This window comes from Bos taurus, chromosome 3 (genome assembly GCF_002263795.3).
Source record: "Bos taurus isolate L1 Dominette 01449 registration number 42190680 breed Hereford chromosome 3, ARS-UCD2.0, whole genome shotgun sequence".
NCBI lineage: Eukaryota > Metazoa > Chordata > Mammalia > Artiodactyla > Bovidae > Bos > Bos taurus.
The window spans coordinates 52,183,464-52,211,062 of NC_037330.1; the positions used below are offsets into that span (position 1 = coordinate 52,183,464).

General features: G+C 41.0%; 1 long non-coding RNA gene across 1 annotated transcript in view; it reads right to left on the reverse strand.

Annotated features, from left to right (window-relative positions):
* The window catches only part of LOC112445877 (uncharacterized), a 35,407-nt gene extending 12,309 nt beyond the window's left edge, over nucleotides 1-23,098 (reverse strand). Inside the window, exons 1-2 of the long non-coding RNA XR_003033883.2 lie at nucleotides 22,775-23,098; nucleotides 21,966-22,189 (exon numbers count right to left, since the gene is read on the reverse strand). This is a non-coding gene — a long non-coding RNA (uncharacterized lncRNA). The remainder of the gene's footprint in view (nucleotides 1-21,965; nucleotides 22,190-22,774) is intronic.
* Nucleotides 23,099-27,599: the final 4,501 nt, after the last annotated feature.

Here is a 27,599-nt window from a genome sequence, read left to right on the forward strand (position 1 = left end):
CCTGACTCAGGCTATTTGATTTAAGAGGCTTATTCCACTTCCTCCCCACCCTTCCAACTAGATCAAGTAATACTGCTCCACACAGCCCTCCCCGCCCAGGCTAATCCTTTACCCAACCAGATCCAGAACTGACCTCATAGCTCTCTAGCTGGGTTCACTTAACGCTTTGTGAGAACTTGCTTCCACAAACAAACACTCTGCAACTCTTTGCTTCTTGATCTCACCCCACTAGATGCTGAGCATTTTTGTAATTCCTCCCTCAACCCCAGTGCCTAGCTCAATGCTGGAAACACAGGAAGCCTTGGTAAATGTTTGCAAAATGAATGAATAATGAAAAAATGGAGTGTGAGTGCAGTCATTTTGAGGTTCAATGAGCAAAAGTAGCAGAAATGCTTGTAGCCAACAAGGAGAGTGTCAAAAAATGTATTAATCGAAGGAAAAGTGGAGTGTTCATTTGGCATTGAGCAGATATGTCATTTGACAAAGCATGCAGAGAGAGGACTGGGTTCTCTAAACACCAACTCAATGTTTTCTCATAGTGTTTTTATCATCTCTGTCGCATCGTTTTTGTTTGTGTTTTGCAGCCTTTGGGGAATTACAACATTGGGTCATTGTGTGCTGGGTTTCACAATTCTCCCCCTTTCCCATCAACAGTGTACCATGAGGCACGTACAATGACTGCTTTTTATAAATCCAAGAATGTAAATTATATTAGTTTTGCAAACTTCATGATACCCCTTGGACTTGGGCGTAACTGGCAACACCTGCGGCTGTTTCAAAATCAGACCTAAGAATGGTGTCTTCGAAAGGTGTTCAGCAGGGCTCCCTCAGCTAAGAAAGAATGCACAGTTCCCACCTACAGGTCTTCTTTAGATGTGCCTCTGCTCCTGGGCTTAGAATTTGTGTTCAATTCAGTAGGAACCTAGGGGTCAGTGGCAGGATGGTCCACATTATTGAGGAGTCCAAAACCTAGGCAGAAGTAAGCATTTTCCTTCAAAATAGTCCATTAATTTAGGCAAAGAGTTTTGACTTTAATTATCAAACTAATTGTATTCTCTACATGACTTTGTATAGACCTGTGGCATCCAAAACTAACTACTAGTCACTTAGGACTACTGAGCACTTCAAATGTGGCCAGACTGAATTTTGAAAGCTTAATACCAAAAAAATCTCAATTTTAACATTGATCACATATTAAAATAACATTTAATTTATTAATTAAGTATATTAAATATATTATTAAAATTAATTACACCTACTCCTTTTTTTAAATGTGGCTACTAGAAAACTTTATATTACACACATGGTTTGCATTATATTTCCACTACAGTGTAGCCAATGCCTGTACATTTTCAGCAGAGTAATGAAGCAAAAAACCATACAGATTGGATCACTAACAGAGTGAAAGAATTTATTCCAGGGGAAAAAAGATATTGTATTTTAGATAAAAACAAAATTTTGCTTAAATATAAATTCTGCCATGATTTCCATTTCACAGTGCAATCCACCAAATGAGCTAATGCTCAGAGTTTATAACGAATGAAAATCACTGACTATTATAGCATTAGTGGGCACAGAAAAGATGTCAAACTGCCATTTCCTCTTGAATGAAACACCCTACCGAAACCTTTGGACTGTCATGATTGTTTTATGTATTTTCTTCCATTGTCTCTTAACTGTGAGCTCCTTAAGAACAGAGACCTTGTGTTAATCATCTGTTGGAGTGGCCACTCAACCTAGTATGCCCAGGAGTGAGGGGTTTCTGGGCCATGGGACTTCCAGAGCTAAAATTAGAGGACAATTAGGATCTGGTTGGTCACCCTAGTGGGGGAAATATCCCCCAAATCCTTCAGTATTCCCTCTGTTTGATATGTGATAAATGCTCAATAAACGTTAAAAACTTGTCCTGAAAACTGTGGACTTGCTTTGAATGCTTTTCCCATTTGTGTAGAGATAGCCCTGATAGAACCAAAGTCCCTTCAAAATTAAGGAAGGATTAGTATGAGGTGTTTTAAAAAACATAACGATTGGCTACTACATTTGAGACTCCCTGCCCAGTATCAGCACAGCAAGAACTATCTTTGGTTCCTGTCAATGAAACTTTCATCTTCCTCTCCTTGGCTCCATCTCCACCAACTTCAGCAGGGCCCTAATCTGCCCCTGCTGACTTAGGGGGCCTTCACCATTGCTGGCATCCTACTCAGGTCTCCTTCACTACTCCTTCCACAACAGCTAGTTGTTTGAGCTAAGAGTTCCAGTACATATTGTCTATCAAGCAAATGCACTACAGTTGTATGTTTAGGGCGGGGGAGAAATGAGGGAAATATGTGACAGATAAAAGAGCTAAGAAACAAAGAATTCTTTGATCTGCTACTGACTTCATTCAGGAAAAAATATTACTGTACGTGGTACCTGGACTGTGTGACCCTAGCTCAAGGCCATGGAGTGGTTAAGAGCCTGGGCTCCAGAATCACAGTCCTAGGTTTAAATCTAGCTCTGTAAACTGATGAACTTCTCTAGGCTGAGTTTCTTATCTGTACATGGTAACAAGTGTACCCACCTCACTGGCTTATTCTAAAGAGTAAATGGATGGATGTAAGGTGTCCTGTGCAGGTCTTAGCACATAGGAAGTGCTGCATGTAAGCGCCAACCATAATATCCTGTCATCCAAGGCCAAGAGAAAAAGTTGGTACAAAGAAAGATTATGGACTTCAGATGAAGATCTAGAAATATTTTTCAGGCCCATGCAATTGTGATCCTAGACAAGTAATTTAGTTTCTCTGTGCTTCAGTTCACCTTTTTGTCAAGTAGAACTCCATATTGTAGGACTGCTGTGAAAATTAAATGGGACATAATTGAGTTTGGTATCCCAGCACAGAGTGATCAATCAATATAATCGGTAAGATCTTTTTTGTATTCAACTTCTCTCTTTCTCCAATCTGAGAAACCCACCAGCTTTCCTATCTTCCAGCACACTTTGCATTCCCAACTCCCATGTATACAGTCCCACTATCTCATCTCTGGAAAATGACTCTTCCTAGCACTCAGCAACAGCTTGAAAACACCTCCTCAAATGTTCTTCCCTCTTCTAGGCAAAGAAAGCAATTCTCTTCTTAGTTAATTGTCCTCTCATTCTATCCACTCTGATGAGTGAAGTGCATTGCTCTTGGATAAAACAGTTAAAAGATACCAGTAATTCCTAGAAAATGGAAACATAGAGAAAAGTAATGATAACACAGTGAATTTCATAAACTGATTTACATATCCTTTCTCCTTTTGGAAATTAGTGCTAATTAAAAAAATTTTTTTTCTATAAGCATGGTAACACAGAAGGCAATGGCAGCCCCCTCCAGTACTCTTGCCTGGAAAATCCCATGGGCGGAGAAGCCTGGTAGGCTGCAGTCCGTGGGGTCACGAAGAGTCAGACATGACTGAGCGACTTCACTTTCACTTTTCACTTTCATGCATTGGAGAAGGAAATGGCAACCCACTCCAGTGTTCTTGCCTGGAGAATCCCAGGGACGCGGGAGCCTGGTGGGCTGCCGTCTATTCGGTCGCACAGAGTCGGACACGACTGAGGTGACTTAGCAGCAGCAGCAGCAGCATAAGCATGGTAAAGATATATGATAGCTGCTATTTTTCAATGTCTTTCCTTGGCAAAATTAAAAGTAGTCAGGCTTGTGTTGATCACCAAAATGTTTTTGGTTTTGTCTATTTGTTTTCCTATTTTACTGGTTGGTAAAAAAAACAAAAAAAAATCTTGGAATTACTTACAGTATACAATAGAAAGAAAAGAGATAAAGGAGATGGAGAAGGAGAGATGTAAGAAGGGCTGGTCAGAATTTGGATTCTCCATGTGGCTACCATCTGCTGATTAGATGCAGGCCCCAGTAATTCTGTCTAGGTTGCTAACCAGGCACCCATGTAAGACTGTCTATAGTTAAGAGTACATTTGGCTGTCTGTATCTGTGGGTTCTGCATCACAGATTCAATCAACCACAGATTGAAAATATTTGAAAAAAATTCAGAAAGTTCTAAAAAACAAAACTTGGATTTGCCAGCATGTGCAACTATTTACATATCATTTACATTGTATCAGGTAATCTAGAGATGATTTGAAGTATACCAGAGGATGTGTATAGATTATATGCAAATACTATGTCATACTGTATAAGGGGCTCGAGCACAAACAGATTTGGTATCTGTGGAGGGGTCCTGGAACCAACCTCCTACAGACTCTGAAGGACAACTGTAAATTCCCTTGCTAGAACCAATGAATGATCATCTCTTTCTAATTTGTAACAGGTAAGGCTGGCTCCACCAGCTCTAAAGGAATGATTTTCAAACTTCAAGGTGCATCACAAATGCCTGAAAAGATAAACTCTGGAATTTAGGGCCCACCCACAGAGACTTTGAGTCAGTTCTTTCGGGGTATCTACATTTTAAACAAGCCTGCTGGAAACTGCTGATGCTGGTAGTCCTCAGGCCAGCCAGACCTTGCAAACACAAATACTGACCGTTCTGCTCTCTCCTGTATCTCCACAGGCTGCCCTGCCCCTGCTGCTGCTGCTGCTTCTAAGTCACTTCAATCGTGTTGGACTCCGTGCGACCCCATAGACAGCAGCCCACCAGGCTCCCCTGTCCCTGGGATTCTTCAGGCAAGAACACTGGAGTGGGTTGCCATTTCCTTCTCCAATGCAGGACAGTGAAAAGTGAAAGTGAAGTCGCTCAGTCGAGTCTGACTCTTAGCGACCCCATGGACTTCAGCCCACCAGGCTCCTCCGTCCATGGGATTTTTCAGGCAAGAGTACTGGAGTGGGGTGCCATTGCCTTCTCCGCCCTGCCCCTAGCCTCCATCTTTTCCAGTGTCTCTTCTGATACTACACCTGTTTTCACATTTGTGCTCCTCAGGTTTTCCTTGCAACCTTAGTAATGAAAAGGCTCTGATGGTTCTAGATGGTAAGTTCTTCTACCAAAGTGAGGTCTTATTCCAGGTCTTGGCCATATAGGAATTTTGAATGTCTCGAGGTCCTGAGACAGAGCAGTACACCTTCTACCTTCTCTGTCGCTATTTCCAACACACATGTGCTGCTAAGTCACTTCAGTTGTGTCTGACTCTGTGGGACCCCATAGACGGCAGCCCACTAGGCTCCCCCGTCCCTGGGCTTCTCCAGGCAAGAACACTGGAGTGGGTTGCCATTTCCTTCTCCAATACATGAAAGTGAAAAGTGAAAGTGAAGTCGCTCAGTCGTCCCCGACTCTTAGCGACACCAAGGACTGCAGCCTACCAGGCTCCTCTGTCCATGGGATTTTCCAGGCAAAAGTACTGGAGTGGGGTGCCATTGCCTTCTCTGAACACACATCTAGTGAAAGGTAAATGCTTCTCTGTGCCACTGATGCTGTGTGAGAAACAAGGGCATTATTTCTTACAACAGGTGTTTCTCACCAGCTCACTCACAATCAGAACTCTGAATTCAGTACCCCAGGTATCCAGAAGCCACAGAAAAGAAAATGTGGCTTAGAGAAGCTTCTACTCTGGTCAGTTTAGAAAAAGCAGAGAAACTAATGTGGAAACTAGCTCTTTTGTTTTATCAAAAATCACTTATTTCATGGAGTTCACCTTTAGCCTTTGTTAATCCATTTTCTGGTTTTAATCACCACTTAGTGTGGCTGTCATTTTAATTTGCAAAACTCTTGACCAATATTCATGCAAATAGACCCCCCAAAAGGAAAAGAACATTTCTTGGGGGCCCCCTCTGGCAGACAGCATTCTGGTGTTGATCCAGAGTCATAAAGACTTTTGAAAACAGTTCACACGTTGGAAAAAGCTCTCAGAGATTGATTTAAAAAATGCCAGCTAGGACGCAACCTCACTCCTCAAAGACTTGAGTTTCTGGAAAAGTGAATTTTAGGGGCCTAGAAATCCTAGAAATAAAACTTAGATTTGATGAGCTTAGGAAAGATAGGTGAAGCAAAGAATTTCTTTGATTTACACACAGAAATAATTGAAAAAGGAGGCTGTGAATAAAGGATGTGGGGGAAGGGTGTTCATGCCTGTGTCGAAAGAACAGAAAGGGACCATATTTTGCTTTTTAAAATTTTTTCTTGGTACAAGGCAGATGGGCTGTTGATTGACACTAAATAAATCCTTGAATAAATGAATCTCTCTAGCACTGGGGAGGGGGTGATGATGGAGGGAGTGGGGGATGGTGGGAAGTGGCTTGTGCATATGGAACAGATAACTTTTTAAGGAAAGGGGAATTAAAAGCAAGACCCTCAGGGCATTTAATAACTGTGGCATCTTATTCTTGCTTTATGTGATTACTGGGATTATCTGCTAAAAGCAAGAGCCCAATCTAGTATTTCTGTTTGACTTGCCCTTTCTTTCCTTTCATTTACAACCTTGAGCCTCTTCCATGATTTTCGTTTGGTTAATGATGGACAAACCTGGAGTGTGAAAAAGTTTTCTGATCTATGGAAGGTTCGACACAACCAATCTTCTCTAAAAAACAGGAACTGCCAGATTCAGCTTTTATAAAATCCCAAATCCCTATCAGAAGCATTTAAAAGCAGATCCATAACAGACTCTGCAGCCAGCTGCAGTGGCCTAAAGCACGGAGCCGCGGAGGCTCAGGAGAGCCGGCCGGTGGCAGAACATGGGCTCCAGTCCAGGCCTCAGCAGGAAACGCCAAGCTACTCCATCCCAGGTGATCTCCGCAGAACTCAGTGACTCCTGCTTGCGAACCAGGCAAATGCTACGCTTTGTCTCAAACATCACAAATCACCTGAGGGAGAAGCTGTATTTCAAAAGGGAAAGATCTCTTTGGGGGGTTTCTGGAGCCAGAAGGAAAGGGAATTTTAAACCGAAGCCCAGCACAGGTTTAAACTCCTAAAACTTAAAGCCCAGTTTAGGTTTAAACTCCTAAAACTTCATCTTGGGGATTCCAGACATATGGGATAACCTGAGAAGGCTGAAAAGATCATACATAGTATTCTCAGGAATTGTGATCCCATGGAAAGAGCGAGGACTCTGGAGCCAGTTCCAAAGGGTGCGTTTTAGTTCTGGTCAGTTACTCATGTATAGTTTGACCTGGGACAAAGTATTCAAGTTCTTTAAGTCTCAGGACTTTTACATAACACAAATAACATGTCTCTTGCAAGGTTATGGTACTTTTAATACACTGAAATATCCTTCTTTGCTTATATAACAGCTCAGTAAATATTATTTTTCTTTTCCTGCTCCCTCTGCCTTCCTCCCACCTACCCAACAAATACTTAGCTGAACCAAAACATATCACTGCTGCTGTGCCTACATGCCTCAGGAATTTATTTCAGAATGTCATAGAGGGATAGTTTGAAGAAACCTGCTAACATCAAGGAATTTCCTTACCAAATAATTTGGCAAAACTTGTAAACTCTGAGGGCAGCTGTTCCAGGTGGGGACCATAATTTGCACCTGATCTAAAGTATTTCACCACCAGAGAACCTGCTTCACAGTCCTGGTCTACGTACCGCTAGAAACAAGAGAAGGCGGGTCCCCACCAAGTCTGTGGTCAGAAGGTGGAAAGCCAGACAAAAGAGAGAAGCTGAGGGGGCAATGGGGACAGTGTGGACCCCAGAGGAGTTGGACAAAAACCCAAGACAGGGGGTGAGCCCACAGGAAGGACATGTGGATTTTAGAGGCAGAGTAAAGTCAAGGGAGGAGTGACTCTAAAGACATCCCCAGGAATTCCGTTGCAGGGACTTGAGAGCAGCAACCTTGTCAGAAGGGTGGTTTGAGGCTATGCTTACATAGGAGTATGTATTAATAAAGTTAACTCACACTTGATACTCACTAAATGGAGGCTGTGCCAGTGGCCCAGCTCAGGCCACAAATCTAAACCTAAGTCACCCTGCATTTACAGGAAACACCAATCACAGTCCTCCAGCTCCACTTTAGCTAGCTTGTCATTATTGCTGCTGTTTACTTGCTAAGTCGTGTGGGACTCTTGCGACACCATGGACTACAGCCCCCCAGGCTCCTCTATCCATGGGATTTCCCAAGCAAGAATACTGGAGTGGGTTGCCATTTCTTCCTCCAGGGGATCTTGCTGACCCAGGAACTGAACCCACATCTGCACTACAAGCAGATTCTTTACTGCTGAGCACCAAGGCTTTCCTTAGCTAGCTTACCTTGCCCTAGAAAATAGACTTGCTAGCCTTGTAAGGAAATCTCTGACCTCCTAGTCAATCATGCCCTGTTTCCTAGTTGCTGCTTCTACCTGTGCTTGCCCAAAATCCCCTGGGAAGATTGTTCCACTGCTTATAAGGCACTGTACGCCTGCAGTTCATGGATTGTTTTCCCTTGAATGAAGGGCATCACATTTGTAACTAAGTTGTTTTTGTTTTGTCATTTGGCAGTATAAAAATGGGGCAATAACGTCAATGAGACCCAATAAAGATAATGAAAGAAGGAATGGTGGAGTTTAAGGGAAGAGAGTGGCTGAAGCTTCTGCTCCTGAGCCTTCCCTGAAAAGAGGGGCAAAGCACAGTGATTGCTAAGACAGAGACTTGGGAAAATGAGCCAGTCCAGTAGAAGAGAGGTGGGGTAGGGGATGGAGTCTGCAACATAGGGAGAATTTCAGCCTAAGAATCTGTATTTTTTAAAGCTTCCCCAAGGATTCAGTTTGGGAGCTTCTCCATCAGTGGCATCCTGTTTTGCATGAGAGTGAGCCAGCATGCCATCTGCCCGGTCTCCAGGCCTTCTCTCATTGTTATGTAAAGCCCATGTCCGTGCTCACAGGGTTTTCTTATGCAATGACATTAACAAAACATTATAGGCACAATTCCTAAGGACCTAGAAAAATGTTTCAGCTCTGAAAAAAAAACCGACTGTAAAATAGGAAAAGAAAATTGGCAAAATTCAAATGAATAAATGTTTGAAAAGAAAATGAAAGTGTTAGTCACTCAGTTGTGTCCAACTCTTTGCGACCACCTCCCTCCTCCACCCCTCCCATGGACTGTAGCTCACCAGGCTCCTCTGTCCATGGAATTCTCCAGGCAAGAATACTCGAGTGGGTTGCCATTCCCTTCTCCAGGGATCTTCCCACCTGGGGACCAGGGATTGAACTCTGCTCGCATTGCAGGCAGATTCTTTACCATCTTTAAATGGCTGCAAAATTTAACTTTGTGTCAACTACTTAAATATATCTCAGCTCATATATTGTTGCACATAAACCATTGCCAACTATTTAAACTCTGTTCCTCAGCTGCTGCTTCTATACAATGAGTATGTAATAATGGTACTTTTATCATAGATAGTTTTTAATGCTCACTTGACATTGGTGGAAATAAACATGATGTTCCATGTAAAGCACGATAGAAAAGGCCCCAGGACACTGTATGCCAGTGTAATGTTATAAATGATATTGTTAGTAATAAGGAAGATGACAATGACGAGAAAAGCATACATTTGCCATGTAAAACTTGGCAGAGAATTCTGAAGAATTCTCAATATACTAACCACTTATCATATTGATATTACTTTCTCTAAAATACTTTGGCCTGTCAGTCCAAAGCTTTCTATGAATAGACTCCAGCTGATGAGGACCTGTCACAGTGCTTTCAGATCACAAAGTGGGCCACGAATGTTCACATCCATAAGCTTCTTTATTCCTTATTGCTGCCCCTGAAGGTAGGCAGCGAAGGCAGAGTAATGCAATGGGGAGGACTAGGAGAATCAGGCTGACCTGAAGGCTCCGTCTGTGATTTCTAACAAGTCCTTTCACCTTTGTGGGCTCAGTCTGCTCACAGGTGAATCAGGAGAGAATTCCTGCTTTGTGGAATCCACAGCCCTGTGGAAATCAAAAGGGAGGCTGTGTGTCAGAGTGCTAAACCACAGCGCCCACATACAAGTATCTGGCTTGCCCTTATTTTAGGAGATAAGGAAACGAACATTGACAGAAATGGCCTGACATGTGCACAGTCTTTCAAGTGAGAGAGGCAGGACAGGAAACTGGGTCAGTGTGCCTTCCTCCACACAGCACAGCTTCCTGAACCGCTAACATTCCCTGCAGGCTCTTCACCACAGAGGCAGAGAAAGGAGACTAGGGTCACACAGACCCCTGTGATCAGGGTTTTGTAAAGCCGACTTAGCCAATAGATCACTGCATCCTAGCCCCACAGGTCAGGCCACTACTTCTCTGTGGGAAGCATGGCTTCCTGTATCAGCCACTGAGCCAAGCCAGAGACCTTTGGGGATATTTAACTCTTTGCTACATCTTAATTTACCTCGGGGTTGTGAGGTGCAGTGGAGCCTAACATTCCTGCTGATGCACTTGTAGTCATTATGAATTGGAGAATTCATTTCTGCTTGAATTCAAGATGACAACAGCTACCATTTGCTGAGTGTTTCATATCGGTGCTTCACCCACATTATCTCATTCTGTTCCTACCATGGCCCTTTGAGGATGGAGGTGTCATTATTATCCTCATCCTTCAGGTTTGAGAAAATCTGGGTCCTTACAAGTTAGGTGATGCTTCCAAGGTCATGTAACCATGTTGGCTGTCTGAGAAGCCAGCCCCCTTTACCACCCCAGTGTTTCACAAGAAATGGCCTGCAGACCACATACATCAAAATGTGTCCACTACCTCCCTCGCACCCCCCCCCCACCCCCTGCCCCACAGTAACCTACTAATCAGATGGTGGTGGGTGGGAACAGTGGCAGCCCAGGAGTTTGCGTTTCAATTAGGTCCACAGTTGATTCCCACGATGTCCACATTTGAGAACCAACCAACCATACCCCCTAACCTTCCAGACACATTTTCGTCAAAGGACAGGCAGGGAAAGGAGCAGTTCAGTTTTCAATTCCAAATGCATCTTTGGCATCATCATGGACAAAAAAAGCCAAGTCTCTTTCCCCTTAAAATTTGCTGAATAACCTACACAACTCTCTTTAGTAAGTCTGAGAAGGACAAGGTTGTTCCTGTTGACTGACAGGGATTTTAGCATGAATATTTAATGGGCAGGGCAGCTGGTATACTTGGCTAATGTAATATTTCAAGCTCTCCTTTCATACTGAAGGGATTTGCTCTCCCTTAATGCATGTCTACATCCTGTCCGAGTCCTTCCAACAGCATTTTCCACACAGATAATACCAGTTCAGGGAGCATCTTTTTCCCAGCTCTCAATTTAAGATAGCACTTATTCTTATCTTGAGATAAAGTTTTTTTGTATGCTGATGGAATGCCCCTCGGCATTGTCTTGGATTTTATCATTTCCTGTCCAAGCCCTCCATGCCCTCTTGGTTAAAATCCATTGACAGAATCAGCTTTGCTGATGTCATTCAGAAGAATCATTGACACTTTTCCTTCTATATCTGTATCTTCCTCCGTCCTTTTCTCTTTTTCTCCCTCTCCTTTCTTTCTACCTCTGCTTCTCTATCTCTCCTTCCAGTCTCTGATGTTTCCCAACTTACAAAATATTTGGGTCCAATATTGTACTTGGGGTTTGTTTAAGCCAATTAGAGAGACAATTACACTTAATGGTGAAAGAGGAAATCCATTCCCCCTTAGATGAGGAAGAAGGCGAGTTCTCCTTTTACCACTTAAATAAATAAATAAATGCATTCACATTGGAGAGGAATAGGTAAAACTGTCTTCATTCACAATATGGTATATAGAAAATCTCAAAGAATCTACAACAAACCATCAGAACTAATAAACAGTTTGAGTTAGGCCACAAACCAATTATATTTTTATATATTAACATCAAACAATCCAAAAATTAAATTAAGTAAAAAATTCCATTCACAAATGAATTCATAGTACCAAAAATATATGTAGGAAAATAAATTTGATAAAAGAAGTGGACGACAAACACTAAAAACAACAAAACATAGACAAAACACATTAAAGAATATCTAAATAAATGGAAAGCCATTCCAAGTCCATGAATAGGAAGACTCAATTTTGTTCAGTTCAGTTCAGTCACTCCGTTGCGTCTAACTCCACGACCTCATTTCCTGCAGCATGCCGGGCTTCCCTGTCCATCACAATTCTCTCACAAATTGATTTATAAATTCAACACTTCTATCAAAATCTCAGCAACCTTTTTGCATATATTGACAAATTGATCCCAAAGTTTATATGGAAATGCAAAGGAACTAGAATAGTCAAAACACATTTTTAAAAAAGACCTAAGGTAGAAGACTTATACCACTCAATATCAAAATGTACTATAAAGTCACAGTGGTTAAGACAGTGTAGTATTGGTGCAAGAATTTCCATGCAGATCAATAGAATGGGATCGAGAGTCCAGAAAAAACCTCACATTTAAAGTGATCCATTTTTTAACAAAGGTGCAAACACAATTCAATAGACAAACTGTAGCCTTTCCAACAAATAAGCACTGGAATTGGATGCAGAAAAGTGAATTTACTTCAAAAAAAGAAAATTATCTGAAAGACCTCAATATAGGATCACAGACCATATAACAGCTAAAATTATAAAAGTTTCAGAAGAAAATATAAGATAAAATCTTTGTGACTTTGAGTGAAGCAGATTTCTTAGATACAACACCAAAAGCAAGCTCATTTTTAAAAATACCAATACATTGCACTTCACCCAAATGAAAAACTTTGCAATGTCAAAAAATTTAAAAGTGCTGTCAATCTGCTAAGGTACTTATATCTAGAATATAAAGCAACTCTTGTAACTCAACAATAAAACAAATAGTGAGGGACTTCCCTGGTGGATCCGTGGTTGGGACTGCATGCTTCCTGCACAGGGGGCTCAGGTTCCATCCTTGATTGGGGAACTAAGATCTCACAAGAAAAACCATGAAAATGTGTGGTAAAGCAAAGAAAATGATAATAAAATAAATTAAAAATTAAAAACAAATAATGAAATTAGAAAACAGGCAGGGAATTTCAATGGATACTTTCCCAAAGATATGCAAGTGGTGAATATACACATAAAGCGCTACTCGACATCGTTGGGTGTGTGCATGCTAAGTCGTTTCAGCAGTGTCTGACTCTTTGTGACCCTATGGACTATAGCCCACCAGGCTCCTCTGTCCATGTGATTCTCTGTCCATGGAGTGAGTTGCCATTTCTTTCTCCAGGGGATTTTTCTGACCCAGTGATTGAACCCATGTCTCCTGTGCCTCCTGCATTGAGAGGAGAATTCTTTATCACTGAAGCCACCTGGGAAGCCCCACTCAACATCACCAGTCATTAGGAAAATGCAAGTTGAAACCACAATAAGATACCAAAATTACATCTGCTAGAATGACTAAAATAAAAAAGATAATAGCAAATGTTGGTGAGAAAATAGAACAGCTGGAAGCCAATTATACTGCCAATGGGGATGTAAAATGGTGTCATCATTTTGGAAAACTATTTGGCAGTTCTTCAAAATGTCAAATATAGTTATCATATTGACCCAGCAATTCCACTCTTAGATATCTACCCAGGATAAATGAAAATAAATGTCCACACATTTATATAAATGTTGGTAGTAGTATTATTCAAAATAGCCCCAAAAGTAGAAACAACCCAAATCCTCAACTGATGAATGGATAAGCCAAATGTGATATAGATAAATAACAGAATATTATCATCAGTAAGAAAAGAATAAAGCACTGATATATGTTACAACATGGATGAGCGTCTAAAACATTATACTAGGCGAAAGAAGTCAGTCACAAAAGACCACATAGTGTATGACTCATTTATATGAAATGTCCAGAATAGGTGATTCTCTAGAGACAGAAAGTAGATTCCCAATTGCCAGGAGGTAGGCTGAGGGCAAAATGAAGAATGATCACTAATGGGTATAATTTTTTTTCTAACCTGTATCCCCTGAAGTGGAATCATGGAGTCTTAATCACCGGACAGCCAGGGAAGCCCTAATGATGTTTCTTTTGAAGATGATGAAAATGTTTTAAAATAAGAGTATGGTGATATTGCGCAAATATGTAAGCATACTGAAAGCTATTGAAGTATACACTTTAGACAAGTGAACTTATGGTGTGTAAATTATGTCTCAATAACATTTTTTTAAAAACTAATAATAGCAAGAATAGCAGACACTGTTAAGAAAATGAAAAGATGAGACAAGTTGGGAGAAAATATTTGCAAATCACATATATGGTAAAGAAGTTCTATCCAGAATATATAGAGAACATATATAACTCAATAATGAAAAGACAAATGACCCAATTATAAAACAGGGAAAAGATTTAAGTGGACATTTCATAAAGGAAAACAGACAAATTGCTAAAAAAAAGATGCTCAACAGCATTAGTCATTAGGGAAATGCAAATTAAAAGTACAATGAGATACTTAATCTCATTAAGTATTAGACCATCTATTAGGATGGCTAGTATTAAAACGATTAGACTCAATGTTGGGAAAGATACATAGAAATCAGAACACTCAGACTTTGCTGATGAGAATGTAAAATGATACAGTCAATTTAGAAACAGTTTGGCAGTTTCTTTAAAAGTTTAACATAAAGTTATCCTAGAGTCCAATAATTTGCTCCTAAGAATATAAAGAAATGAACACATACATTTACACAAAAGCATCCTTGTGAATCATAGCAGCTTTATCATAGTACCAAACTGGAAATAATCCAAATATCAGCTGATGAATGATAAACAAATGTAGTAAAATACAAAGTATTTTTTTCTTTCTTAATATAAGAAATATTTATGTGCAATGTTATTTAGGAAAGGTAGGAAAGAAGAAAGAAAAATAAAATGAAGGGTGGGGATGGAAAGATGGAAGGCATAGGAAAGAAGGAAGAAACTACTAAAAAAAACTACTCATATTGTTTGGAGACAATTTTTCATGAGCTGAGGCTGATTGCCTTTGTTTCAGATCATCTCTTAAAGGATGACTGTTTAGCAAACAACTGAAAGATTGAGGTAGCGCCTTACCTTGGAGCAGAAGAATTATTTGCTTGATGTCCAGTTTAATAAACATAATGTCTCAAATAATGCCATTTGCAATGACATGGATGGACCTAGAGACTGTCATACAGAGTGAAGTGAGTCAGAAAGAAAAAGACAAATATCATATAATATCACTTACATACGGAATCTAGAAAAATGGTACAGATGAACTTATTTTAAAAACAGAAATAGAGTCACAGATGTAGAGAACAAACATGTATATCAAGGAGTGAAGAGGAGGTGGGATGAACTGTGAGACTGGGACTGACATATACACACTATTATATATAAAATAGACAGTTAATGAGAACCTATTATACTGCACAGGGAACTCTACTCAATGCTCTGTGGTGACCTAAATGGGGAGGAAATCTAAAAAAGAGTGGATATGTGTATAACTGATTCACTTTGTTGTACAGCAGACCCCAACAGAACATGGTAAAGCAACTATACTCCAATAAAAGTTTAAAAAAGGAACATGTCTCCAGGACAAAAGTTGAGTAGGTTCACTTACAGCTCATTACAAAAAACTAGGGTTTCCTAAGCTCAGGATTCCTCAATTTTAACATAAACCCTGTGCCTGTGCAGCACACACTTAGGCCCACTTGCATCACCCCTGTGGGACTGGAGGGGCACAGGGAATTGGCACAAACCTGAAGCTCCTGCTGCCTTCATTCTGTGAGTAATGAAGTCCTTTCTCCCTGACCCAGGAGGCACATGTCTTCAGTTAGTAGCCATGAAACTGTGGCGCATTAACTTTTTAGCTCACAATCAGGGTAAATTATCAGACTTTCCATAGCTATTGACATACAAACTACAACATGGATGAATTTCAAAAATATTGTGATAAGCAAAAAAATAATTGAAAGTGTTAATCACTCAGTCATGTCTGACTCTTTGTGACTCCATGGACTATAGCCCCCCAGGTTCCTCTGTCCATGGAATTCTCCAGGCAAGAATACTGGAGTGGGTAGCCATTCCCTTCTCCAGGGGGTTTTACCAACTCAGGGATCAAACACAGGTCTCCTGCATCGCAGGCAGATTCTTTATTATCTTAGCCATCAGGGAAGCCCAAGAAGCCAGATGCAAAAGACTACCATTTGGTTCCTTCCATTACATGAAATAGCCAGAGAAGCTAAATTCATAGAGAAAGAAATAAAATCAAGGGTTCCCTTGGGCTGAGAGTGAGAGAAAGACTGATCAAAATGAACATGAAGAAACTTTGGGGAAATGATAGAAATATTCTAAAAGTGGTTTGTAGTAATAGCTATGAAGTGTTAGTGTTAGTTGCTCAATTATGTCCAACTCTGCGACCCCATGGACTGTTAGCCCTCCAGGCTCCTCTGTCCAAGGAATTCTTTAGGCAAGAATACTGGAGTGGGTGGTCATACCCTTCTCCAGGGGATCTTCCCAACTCAGGGATCAAACCTGGGTCTCCTGCATTGCAGGCAGATTCTTTACCATCTGAGCCACCAGAGAAGGAATAGCTATACAAGACTACTAAAAAGCATTAAACTGTGTGCTTACAGTGGTTGAATATTTTTGGTAGTCAAATTATACCTCAATTAAACTGTTTAAAAAATACAAGAAGATACTATTTCACCCTCACTAAAATGGCTAAAATTTAAAAGACTAGAAGGACCACCCTAGTGATCCAGTGGTTAAAACCCAGCACTTCTAGTGCAGGGGACAGAGGTTCGATCCCCCTATGAACTCCTATGAACCCTATGCTGAGTGGCCAAGAAAAAAAAAAAAAAGCTTATTCAATAATAAAACTGTTAAAAAAAATTAAAAAATAAATTTAAAAGATAAAGACTGGCAACAGCATGTGTCTGCAAGAATGTAAAACAATGGGAACACACATGCATTACTGGCAGGAGTATAAAATGGTGCAACCATTTTGAAAAACCTTGCACCAGTTTCTTGAAAAGTTAACATACACCAACCCTATGAGCCAGTAATTCTGCTTCCTGGATATCTACCCATGAGAAATTAAAATATCCAGCGTGCTCAGTCATGTCTGACTCTGTGACCCCCATAGACTGTAACCTGCCTGACTCCTCTGTCCATGGGATTTTTCCATGCAAGAATGCTAGAGTGGGTTGCCATTTCCCCCTCCAGGGGATCTTCCCGACCTAGTGATCGAACTCGAGTCTCCTGCATCTTCTGCACTGGCAAGCAGGTTCTTTACCACTGAGCTACCTGGGAAGCTCTGATCATCAAAGATATGAACTTGAATGTCTATGGCAACTTCATTCATAATTAGTCTAAATTGGAAACCTACCCAAATATTCATCAACAGGTAAAGGGATGAGGGGCTTCCCTCAAAGCTATTCGGTAAAGAATCTGCCTGCAATGCAGGAGACCCAGGTTTGATTTCTGGGTTAGGAAGATCCTCTGGAGAAGGAAATGGCAATCCACTTCAGTATTCTTGCCTGGAAAATCCCATGGACAGAGGAGTCTGGCGGGCTACAGTACCTAGTGCTGCAAAGAGTTGGACACGACTGAGCGACAAACACTAGACTAGACTCCAGTTCAGTTCAGTTCAGTCGCTCAGTTGTGTCTGACTCTTTGTGACCCCATGAACCACAGCATGCCAGGCCTTCCTGTCCATCACCAACTCCCGGAGTTTACCCAAACTTATGCCCATCGAGTTGGTGATGCCATTTAACCATCTCATCCTCTGTTGTCCCCTTCTCCTCCTGCCCTCAATCTTCCCAGCATGAGGGTCTTTTCCAGTGAGTCAGCTCTTTGCATGAGGTGGCCAAAGTACTGGAGTTTCAGCTTCAGCATCAGTCCTTCCAATGAACACTCAGGACTGATCGCCTTTAGGATGGACTGGTTGGATCTCCTTGTAGTCCAAGGGACTTCAAGAGTCTTCTCCAACACCACAGTTCAAAAGCATCAATTCTTTGGCACTCAGCTTTCTTCACAGTCCAACTCTCACATCCATACATGACCACTGAAAAAACCATAGCCTTCACTAGATGGACCTTTCTTGACAAAGTAATGTCTCTGCTTTTTAATATGCTGTCTGCTGCTGCTGCTAACTATGCTGTCTAGGTTGGTCATAACTTTCTTTCTGAGGAGTCAGTGTCTTTTAATTTCATGGCTGCAATCACCATCTGCAGGGATTTTGGACCCCAAAAGAATAAAGTCTGACACTGTCTCCACTGTTGCCCCATCTATTTCCCATGAAGTGATGGGACTGGATGCCACAATCTTAGTTTTCCAAATGTTGAGCTTTAAGCCAACTTTTTCACTCTCCTCTTTCACTTTCATCAAGAGGCTCTTTAGTTCTTCTTCACTTTCTGCTATAAGGGTTGTGTAATCTGCATATCTGAGGTTATTGATATTTCTCCCAGCAATCTTGATTCCAGCTTGTGCTTCTTCCAGCCCAGCGTTTCTCATGATGTACTCTGCATATAAGTTAAATAAGCAGGGTGACATTATACAACCTTGACATACTCCTTTTCTTATTTGGAGCCAGTCTGTTGTTCCATGTCCAGTTCTAACTATTGCTTCCTGACCTGCATACAGGTTTCTCAAGAGGCAGGTCAGGTGGTCTGGTATTCCCATCTCTTCCAGACTAGAGTAGACTAACGCTAATAAAACCACCACACACTACAAAGCCTTTTCTATTCTCCGAGCCCTTTTTGCCATTACATAATTAAATTTGGAAAACAAACAAAAAACAGCAATGTATTAGGTGGTATAACAGAGGCAGTTACAGGGTGGGACAATTGGAAAGGAGCACCTTGAGAGTCTGTTGAACTTCGAGGAGATCAAAGCAGTTAGTCCTGAAGGAAACCAGTCCTGAATATTTGTTGGCAGGACTGATGCTGAAACTGAGACTACAATATTTTGGCCACCTTATGCAAAGAATTGACTTTTTGGAAAAGACCCTGATGCTGGGAAAAGTTGAAGGCAGGAGGAGAAGGGAATGAGAGAGGATGAGGTGGTTGGATGGCATCACCGACTTGATACACATGAGTTTGAGCAAGCTTCAGGAGTTGGTGATAGAAAGGGAACCCTGGCATGCTGCAGTCCATGGCGTCCAAAAGAGCCAGACATGACTGAGCGACTGAACTGAACTGAACCACCCAGTTAGACAAACTTCAAAGTCTGAGGGTGCAGTCCCCAAGACTGGCCTCGAAAATCGCAAGTTTCTTAAATCACCCTCAGGTTCTAGAATTCATTAGAATGACTCAGAACTCACAGAAAGCTATTACTCTCATAGTTAGAGTTTAATTACAGGGAAAGGATATAGATAAAATCAACCAAAAGAAGAGAAACATAGGTCTGAGTCTGACAGGATTTCAAATGTAAAGTTTTCACTGCCCACTCTCCATGTTGTCAAGATACTTTAATGTGCAATGCCTGTGGAGTACTGCCAACCAGAGAAGCTCATCTGAGTTTCAGGGTCCAAAGTTTTCACTGGAGCTTCACTACATAGGCATGCTTGACTGACTGATGGATCACCATGTGGGTGAACTCAGTCTCAGTGATACTGCATGATCTGAACCCCTCACCCTACGTCACATGGTTGTGACGAAGTCACATGCTTCTCCTGTGACCAGACCTTACCCTAAGGTTGTTAGATATGGCCAACCTTACCTAAAGCCTAGTGTGGCCAGCTCCTGCCCGACACAAACACACCCCTGTGACAGAGTGTCCCCCAGAAGCCGAGGGCAAAGGCTAGACTTTCTCTTTGCATAAAACCGAATTCTTAGTACACAGGACCTAACCCAGATGTAGGAGTCAGCTAGGGTTTATGGTTAGGACTGAGATAAGTTGAAGTGTTATTGAAGTCTATGAAAAATCTGGCAAAATCCGTACTGGATTATATGTGTATATATATACACACATATATACATATATATAAGTCATATCTTTACATATTTAAATATTAATGGCAATAATTTTTACCCCTAGACTTTTGTGTTATCCGGGCCACCTGTTTCTTCTTTCTCCTGTTACCCCCTTATGAATATTTCATGCTTTCCTAAAATTAGAAGGTTTTTAAGGGTTTGAAAGAAAAACTTGAACTGAAGGTTAAACACATACATTTCACTTTGAAGAAAGTAAAATAATGGCCAAAATCAGGTTCAGAAGTGTCTCTTTTTTTAGTAATCTATGCTCTAGTCTATATTGCTGTAGCTAATTGAGAATTGTCCAAGATGGGTTTTTGGAAATGTTTAATTTTACCTGATTTTTGTAAGATAGTCATTTAGCAAAAGAAGTTTTCAAATAATTTCTCATTTCAGCAGTAATAGGTAAGAAAAGAAGATCAAATCCCTGAACTATTTACTTAGATGAACAGAAATACCCTTTTTTGAAATAATGGATATGCAAGATTTAGTCATTAAAGGGTTAGGGTAAAATGAAAATCCTCTCAGTAATAGTCAAAATATGAGAAAATCTTTCAGGGAAATTAAACACTTGATCAAAAAGAGGAAAGGGTTATTGGTGAGAGCTGAGATTAAACATCAGAGTTTTCTGAGAAAAGACCTCAATTATAAGAGGCAGACAGTTAATAATATCCTCTCAGGGATCTGCTTTTCCTTAAGACATAGCTTTGGGGAGATACAATAGTTTGCTTTTCTTTTTGTTAAAATAGAAAAAGTGCCTCACCTTTGAAAATTGTGAAGAAAACTTTAAAATTTTGAAAAAAAATCAGAACCAAGAAGGAAAGAATTTAGAAGTGTGCTTCCAGTATAATCAAAGAGAAAGTACCACCCCAAATTAGGATCTGTGTGTGCATGCATGTTCAGTCCTGTCCAACTCTTTGCAACCCCATGGACTGTAGCCTATCAGGCTCCTCTGTCTATGGAATTTTCCGGGCAAGAATACTGAAGTGGGTTGCTATGCCCTCCTCCAGGAGAATCTTCCCAACCCAGGAATCAAACCCACGTCTACTGCATTGACAGGCTGATTCTTTACCACTGCGCCACCTGGGAAGCCCAAATTAGGGTCTAAGACGTTTTAAAGTATACTTCCATTAAATATTGTTTTGTAAACTGAAATATAGAAACAAATCAGAAGCAAGATAATAGAGATTCATACTTTTTGCATGAAACTAGCTAAGCACTTTTATGATTTGAGCACTCTGGCTCATAAGAAGACATGAATTCCTAAAATGAGTCAGTTATTTGAAGCCCTAACTCATCACGTGGCTCTAAAGAAAAAGAACCACTTTCTCACGCTGCATTTCTCTATTGGGAAGAGTGAGAATACTTCACAGTCAAAATGTTACCATCATTATCATTACCCATCATCATCATCAACACAACTACCACACACTAAGTACCAACGATGTGCAGGTGGTGTCCCATATGCTTTTCCATAGTTACTTAATTCTCATAAAGGCACTAAAGGTCAAAGTATTATTATCCCCACTTTTGAGAAAAATCAGGCACTCAGAGAATTACAGAGTCAGTAAGAAGCAGAGTTAAATTAAAACCTAGTTCTGTGGGCCTTTACACGTCTCCACTCTTCATTCCTACTGCTGCAGCTCAATGATTTAGTGGTTCCTGGGAGCAATGGTATCTGTACTGCAGCCAGTGTTTAAGATTGGTACTTACCACACTTGTATTCAGGATTAATTCAGTGCCAGGAAGGGATCAGCCATGACTGTGGGCCTAAGGTTGACAGAAGATGAGCCCCACAACTCAATGGGGAATGTGTGAGGCAGATCATCTTAATGTGGTTATGAAAATAATTCTGCTGCAGTTTGGGTCCCAGCAGCAGGTTGACCAATTCCTGAACTGGGCTGAATGAACCATTAGGTCCTGAGCCAAATCTCTCTCACACTCTACCCCAACAGCACAGGTCAATAAGAGCTATTTGATACCTCAAAAAATTCAAAGTTCTTTCTATTATTATAAGTCCAGCATGCCTTCTCTTCTAGTATACTCTCAGGTAAGTATACAAAAAGTATTTCATTGATGTATTTAGTCAGAAGGCTTTGGTGGCAGGAGACAAAAATCTCGATTTTTGCCTAAGAAAACATAATCTATTGACTCACATGGCTAAATTGTAAGAAGCGCGAGGGCAGGATAGAGCTGGCCTGAGGAAAGACTGGATCCAAGGCTCCAGCACCATCAGAGTTGCCTCTCTGTCTCTTCACCATCAGAGTCCTCTCTTCAGTTCTTCAAGGGAGGCACTGGTGGCTGCAGGCTCACACTCTCAGAGGGCCGCAGGCAGAACCGAGAAAGTGTGTGAATCTCTATCGCTTCACTTTGGAAAATCCTAAGAAAGAGTTGTGATGTTTCAGCCTGGGTCATGTGCCAATCTCATGAGCCAATCTCTGGGGCCAGGGATGAAATCACATAAAAATAAGGTCATTGAGACCAGGGGTTAGAGAGCAGCAAAAACGGGAGGCTCCCCCAGAGAAGAGGAGGACACCCATGTTGACATCAGAATTACCAGCAGAGTCTCTAGTCCTGAAGAAGGTCATGGCAACCCACTCCAGTATTCTTGCCGGAAAAGTCCCATGGACCGAGGCACCTGGCGGGCTACAGTCCATGGGGTCACAAAGAGTTGGACACCACTGAGCGACTAATACTTGTCTATCCAATGATCATATTTGAAGCAGGGGCTAGGCACTGAAGTTGGCCTGAAGGTGAAACATTACATGACTCAAAGTCATCCTTGAAAAATTTCTAAAATGGGTACATCGGGGAAGAGGAAGAGGAATAACTAATGAGGCGGGGATCAAAAGACTAAGTGTCAGCCGGGAGCCCCATGAACAGAGCGAGTGTAGGAAAGCAGCAAATTGGAGGGAGCAGCAGACTGACCGGTAGCCAGGCTGATAAGGTTGACAGACGGACGCACCTCTGGATGGACAACCTGAGAAGGCGCCGGAGAATGTCGCGCTGGTTCTTTCCGCTTTTCCCTTTCGAAGTCAGGATTTTGCCTTTTCCGTGGAGCCCAAGAGAAACTGCTGGCACTTTAGCATAAGCTAAGATTTCCCACTAGGGAAGGAAGATCAACTCAGTTCTGAGAAGGGAGGAAGCAAGCACCCCATCACCATGACACCTTCATTCTCTCCCATACCAGTCTTTGGCGCCAAACCCAGCCCTTGCCTAACCACCTCTTCTCCTTTCTAGCATGGTGGCCATTTTGACAGTCGACAGAATAGACTGGCATCTCCCAACTGCCGGCTCCCCATCTGGAACACTGCCGTGTTCTGCGTTGCACCATGATCCTGGAAGTGCAAACGGCAGTCGTTTTTGCAGTGATTGTAGTCCTCCCTGCTTGTCAATGTCATACTTGTATTTTTTCCTGGGAAAACGCCGGTAGGAGACCAGCCACCGGAGCTGATGTAGTATCTTGCTTTGATTTCACCCGGAAAACCTCCAGAAGGAAAAAAAAAAAAAAAACTAGAGAAAAAAATAAATATTCTTCAGGGGGTGGGGGGCATGGGGGCATGGAAGAGACACATTTAATGAGCTTCAACGTGTTCTCGCTGTGATATGTATGACATCACTATATTTTTTCTGAAAATCTTGTTACCTCTTGTCTTTTAAGTATGTCTATGAATGTAGTTGCTTATTGCTTGAATAAAATTGTTGATAAAGGGAAAAAGCTATCAATCAAATGGGTATATAGTTATAATTCTTAGTCACAATAAGTATTAAAAAACACTGAGTTTGATTAGAGAACAAACTAAGTGTCTATAACTGATGTTTGGGCATTCAAAGGAGCTTGCTTTTAAGACAGTCATCACATCCCTTCCCAAGAATGGGAGATGCAGAGAAAATTCTAAATGTGTCCTTCGTAACCACAAGGTACACTCTATTTTTTTTTAAATAGGAATCTTCTTTCACTTTCATGCATATCAATAAAATCATTTGTTGTGACAAAAGAGATAGGTCAAAGTACATAGCACAGAGTCTGATCGTAGAATGTGCTCAATAAATGTTTGCTGGATTGAAATCCAAATCTTCCTTGAAAGTAGAAAACGTTTTTCGTTTGGAGTAGCATTTCATGTTGAGGCCCCTCTAGACAGCAATCATTTCCTGTTGTCTTGGGTTTGGTCACCTGAAGGTCAGTGGAATCACATGTGACAGAAGTTTCTCACAGCATGGGTTTTGTGACAGGAGTGGCAGTGTGAGGGGTATGAAATGACCTAGGATGGCTTGTGAAGCCTGAGTTTCTGCCAAAATTAGCCACGAAGCTCTAGGCTTCAGTTTCCTCACTGGCAAAATCAGGATGCTAATATGTCCCCACTGATAGGGCTGTTGGGGAGGAATTACATTAGATAGCATATAGCTAACAAGCTAGCTTGTCTTAAGCTCTAAAATAATGGGATTTCTTTCCTTTCTGGAAAAGGATTACATTGTGCCAAACCTCAGAACACCAATACTCAGAGAGTCTGGAATGCCCACTGACACATCTGGCATGAAATGATTAAAGCAGCAGCTTTTGACTCAAGAGCAGAAAGATGGCATGCAGTTTTTCATTTCCTTTTCCTTAGGCAGGCAGAGCTATCTTCTCAGTTTCTAACAAGTTGCCAAATTATAAATATATTGAATTGTGCCTAGTGAGAGAAAAATTATTTTTTGACTTGGATTTATGTGCGTGCATGTGATGCAATGTTGGTGGAGACAGCTATTGAGTTAGAGAAGCACGTGTTTATTTTGTTTTAAATTAATTTATTTATTTTCGTCTGTGCTGGGTCTTCACAGCTCCAGGCGGGCTTTCTCTAGTTGTGGGAGTGGGGCTACTCTTTGTTGTGGTGCACGGGCTTCTCACTGCAGTGCCTTCTCTTGTTTCAGAGCAGAGGCTCTAGGGTGCAGGCTTCAGAAGCTGCAGCACATAGGCTCTATAGGGTGGGTTTAGTAGTTGGGGCACATGGGCTTAGCTGCTCCGTGGCATGTGGAATCTTTCTGGACCAGAGATCGAAGCCGTGTCCCCTGCATTAGCAGGTGGATTATTATCCACTGTACCCCTTGGGGAGTTCCAGCATGTGCTTTTAAAAAGCATCTTGGACACATTGCTGACTGCTACATATATTCATTTGTTCATTCATTTACACTTTATAACTTGTTCTACAAATAATTTTTTTTAATGTTTTACAGCTTAAAGTTGAATTTCTTCCTTTCCCAACACTGGTATTAACCTCTTTAACCTTTCCTAATTGATTGCTCCAAATTAGTAAACTTTTCATTATAAAGTAGCTTGTATATATATGTGTAATACATATTATGATTATACCATTTGATACCATTAATACCCTTCTGGCCCACAGAAACCCAGATGTGGCATAAATTTTCATAGCACATGGCCCCCAGAAAATACCTGGCCTGAAGATGTAAGCCAACATGGGATTAATTTGAAGTAATTCAATCTCTTAGAAACATTGTCTTATATAATTGCCTTAACATTATAGTACTGATTGGTTAATATGGATAGAAATGATTTTTTTTGATAAGTGTAAATTAGAATCCTGTGCTGATTTTGCAAAAGAGATAAGGTTATTCATTTCATTTTAATGACCTTTCAGGACTCTAGTTCAATTGTCAGTGAAATATAAGACTGCCCAGTAAATTGACACCCAGGCTTAATGAGTTTCTTTGGGGGAAATTATTAGTAGATGGCTAAGCCTAAGCAACAACCTTCGCTTTAAAAAACATATATCATGTGATATTTCTTTTCTTGGGCCATGCATTTCATATCATTGTACAACTCTGGAGTACACATTCCCTAGAACAAATGGAACACTCTTGGTTGTTAAATACATTAAAACACCTGCACACAGCAAGGTCCAGGATGAATATCCAAACTCTACCTAGAAGATGGCGTAACACATACCCAGTGAAACCAGTTATCCCAGTTGAACATAGACACTGTGAATCTAATACATCCACCAGAATACAGGACAAGCACATGAAGATATATTAAAAAGTTTAGGAAATAAGAGACATTTGAAATTTGTCAAACTTGAAATTTGACAAGGCTATGACCTAGCCACTCAGTATACTAGATCCTACCACCTCTTTGCCTTGTTCACATTTCTAATCAGAGAAGTAGCAAGTGAATTGTAATTTGTTTGCCAGAGTGAGAGTGAAAGAGTGGAGTATTCAAGGAAGAGAGATTAGTATATATATATATGTGTGTGTGTGAGTGTTTCTAAAGAGGATGAGGGTACCAAACATAAAGTCAAGTTCAGGAAGTTAAAAAGAAATTGCTACCTTCTTCAGTCTTAATCATTTTAAAAAGAAAGCTATGTGGAAGAGAGACGATGAGAGCACACAATTATTGAATACTAGGCACTCCTCTCAGAGAAGGCAATGGCATCCCACTCCAGTGCTCTTGCCTGGAAAATCCCATGGACAGAGGAGCCTAGGGGCTGCTGTCTATGGGGTCACACAGAGTCGGACATGACTGAAGCAACTTAGCAGCAGCAGCAGCAGGCACTCCTCTGACTCCTACTGTATATTTATATTTTATCTCATTAAATTGTTATGACTACCTGAAAAGTACCTATCATTATCCTACTTTTGAAGGGAAAAAAAAAAAAAAAAAAAAAAAAAACCCTGAAGTTCAGACAGGTTCAATGACTTGCCCAAAGTCCCCCAATTTGTAAGTGGCAGGGCTAGGGTTTGAAACCTAGGCCCGGTCCAGTTCTTTTCTTTTCTTGTTTTTAAATTGAGATGTAATTGAGATATAACTGCACAACTTTAAGGTGTATGACATTTGATTTGATACATTTGCAATACTGCAATATGATTAGCTGCTGCTGCTGCTAAGTCGCTTCAGTCGTGTCCGACTCTGTGCGACCCCATAGACCTACCAGGCTTCCCCGTCCCTGGGATTCTCCAGGCAAGAACACTGGAGTGGGTTGCCATTTCCTTCTCCAATGCATGAAAGTGAAAAGTGAAAGTTAGCTAACAATTCTATCATGTCACATAATTATCATTTCTTTTTTTTTTTTTGTAAGAAAAATTAGGATTAGTCTCTTAGCAACTTTGAAGTTTATAGTACAGTATTGTTGACTACAGTTACTATTGACTATAGCTACATTGGGCTTCCCTGGTGGCTCGGTGGTAAAGAATCCGCCTGCAATGCAGGAGCTGCAGGAGACATGGGTTCAATCCCTGGGTCAGGAAGTTCCTCTGGAGAAGGGAATGGCAATCCACTCCAGTATTCTTGCCTGGAGAATCCCATGGACAGAGGAGCCTGGTGGGCTATAGTTCATAGGGTCTCAAAGAATCAGACATGACTGAAGCAACTTAGCACGTGTGCATAGTTACATTAGATCTCCAGACTTATTTATCTACTGGTTGCAAGTTCATAACCTTAAACAACATCTCCCCAATTCTCCAGTTCCCCAGCCCCAGGTAACCACCATTCTATGCTATGATTCTGTGAGTTTGGCTGTTTAGGATTCCACCCATAAGTGAGATCATGTAGAATTTGTTTTTCTCATTCTGACTTATCTCGCTTAGTATAATGCTGTCAAGGTCCATCCAGGTTGTTGTAAGTGTCAGGATTTTCTTCTTTCTTGTGGCCAAATAATATTCCATTGTATATATATTTACACACCACATCTTTATCCATTCATCCACTGACAGACACTTAAGTTGTTTCCATATCTTGGCAATTGTATTGCTGTGATAAACAAGAGAATGCAGCTATCTTTTCAGTAACTCAT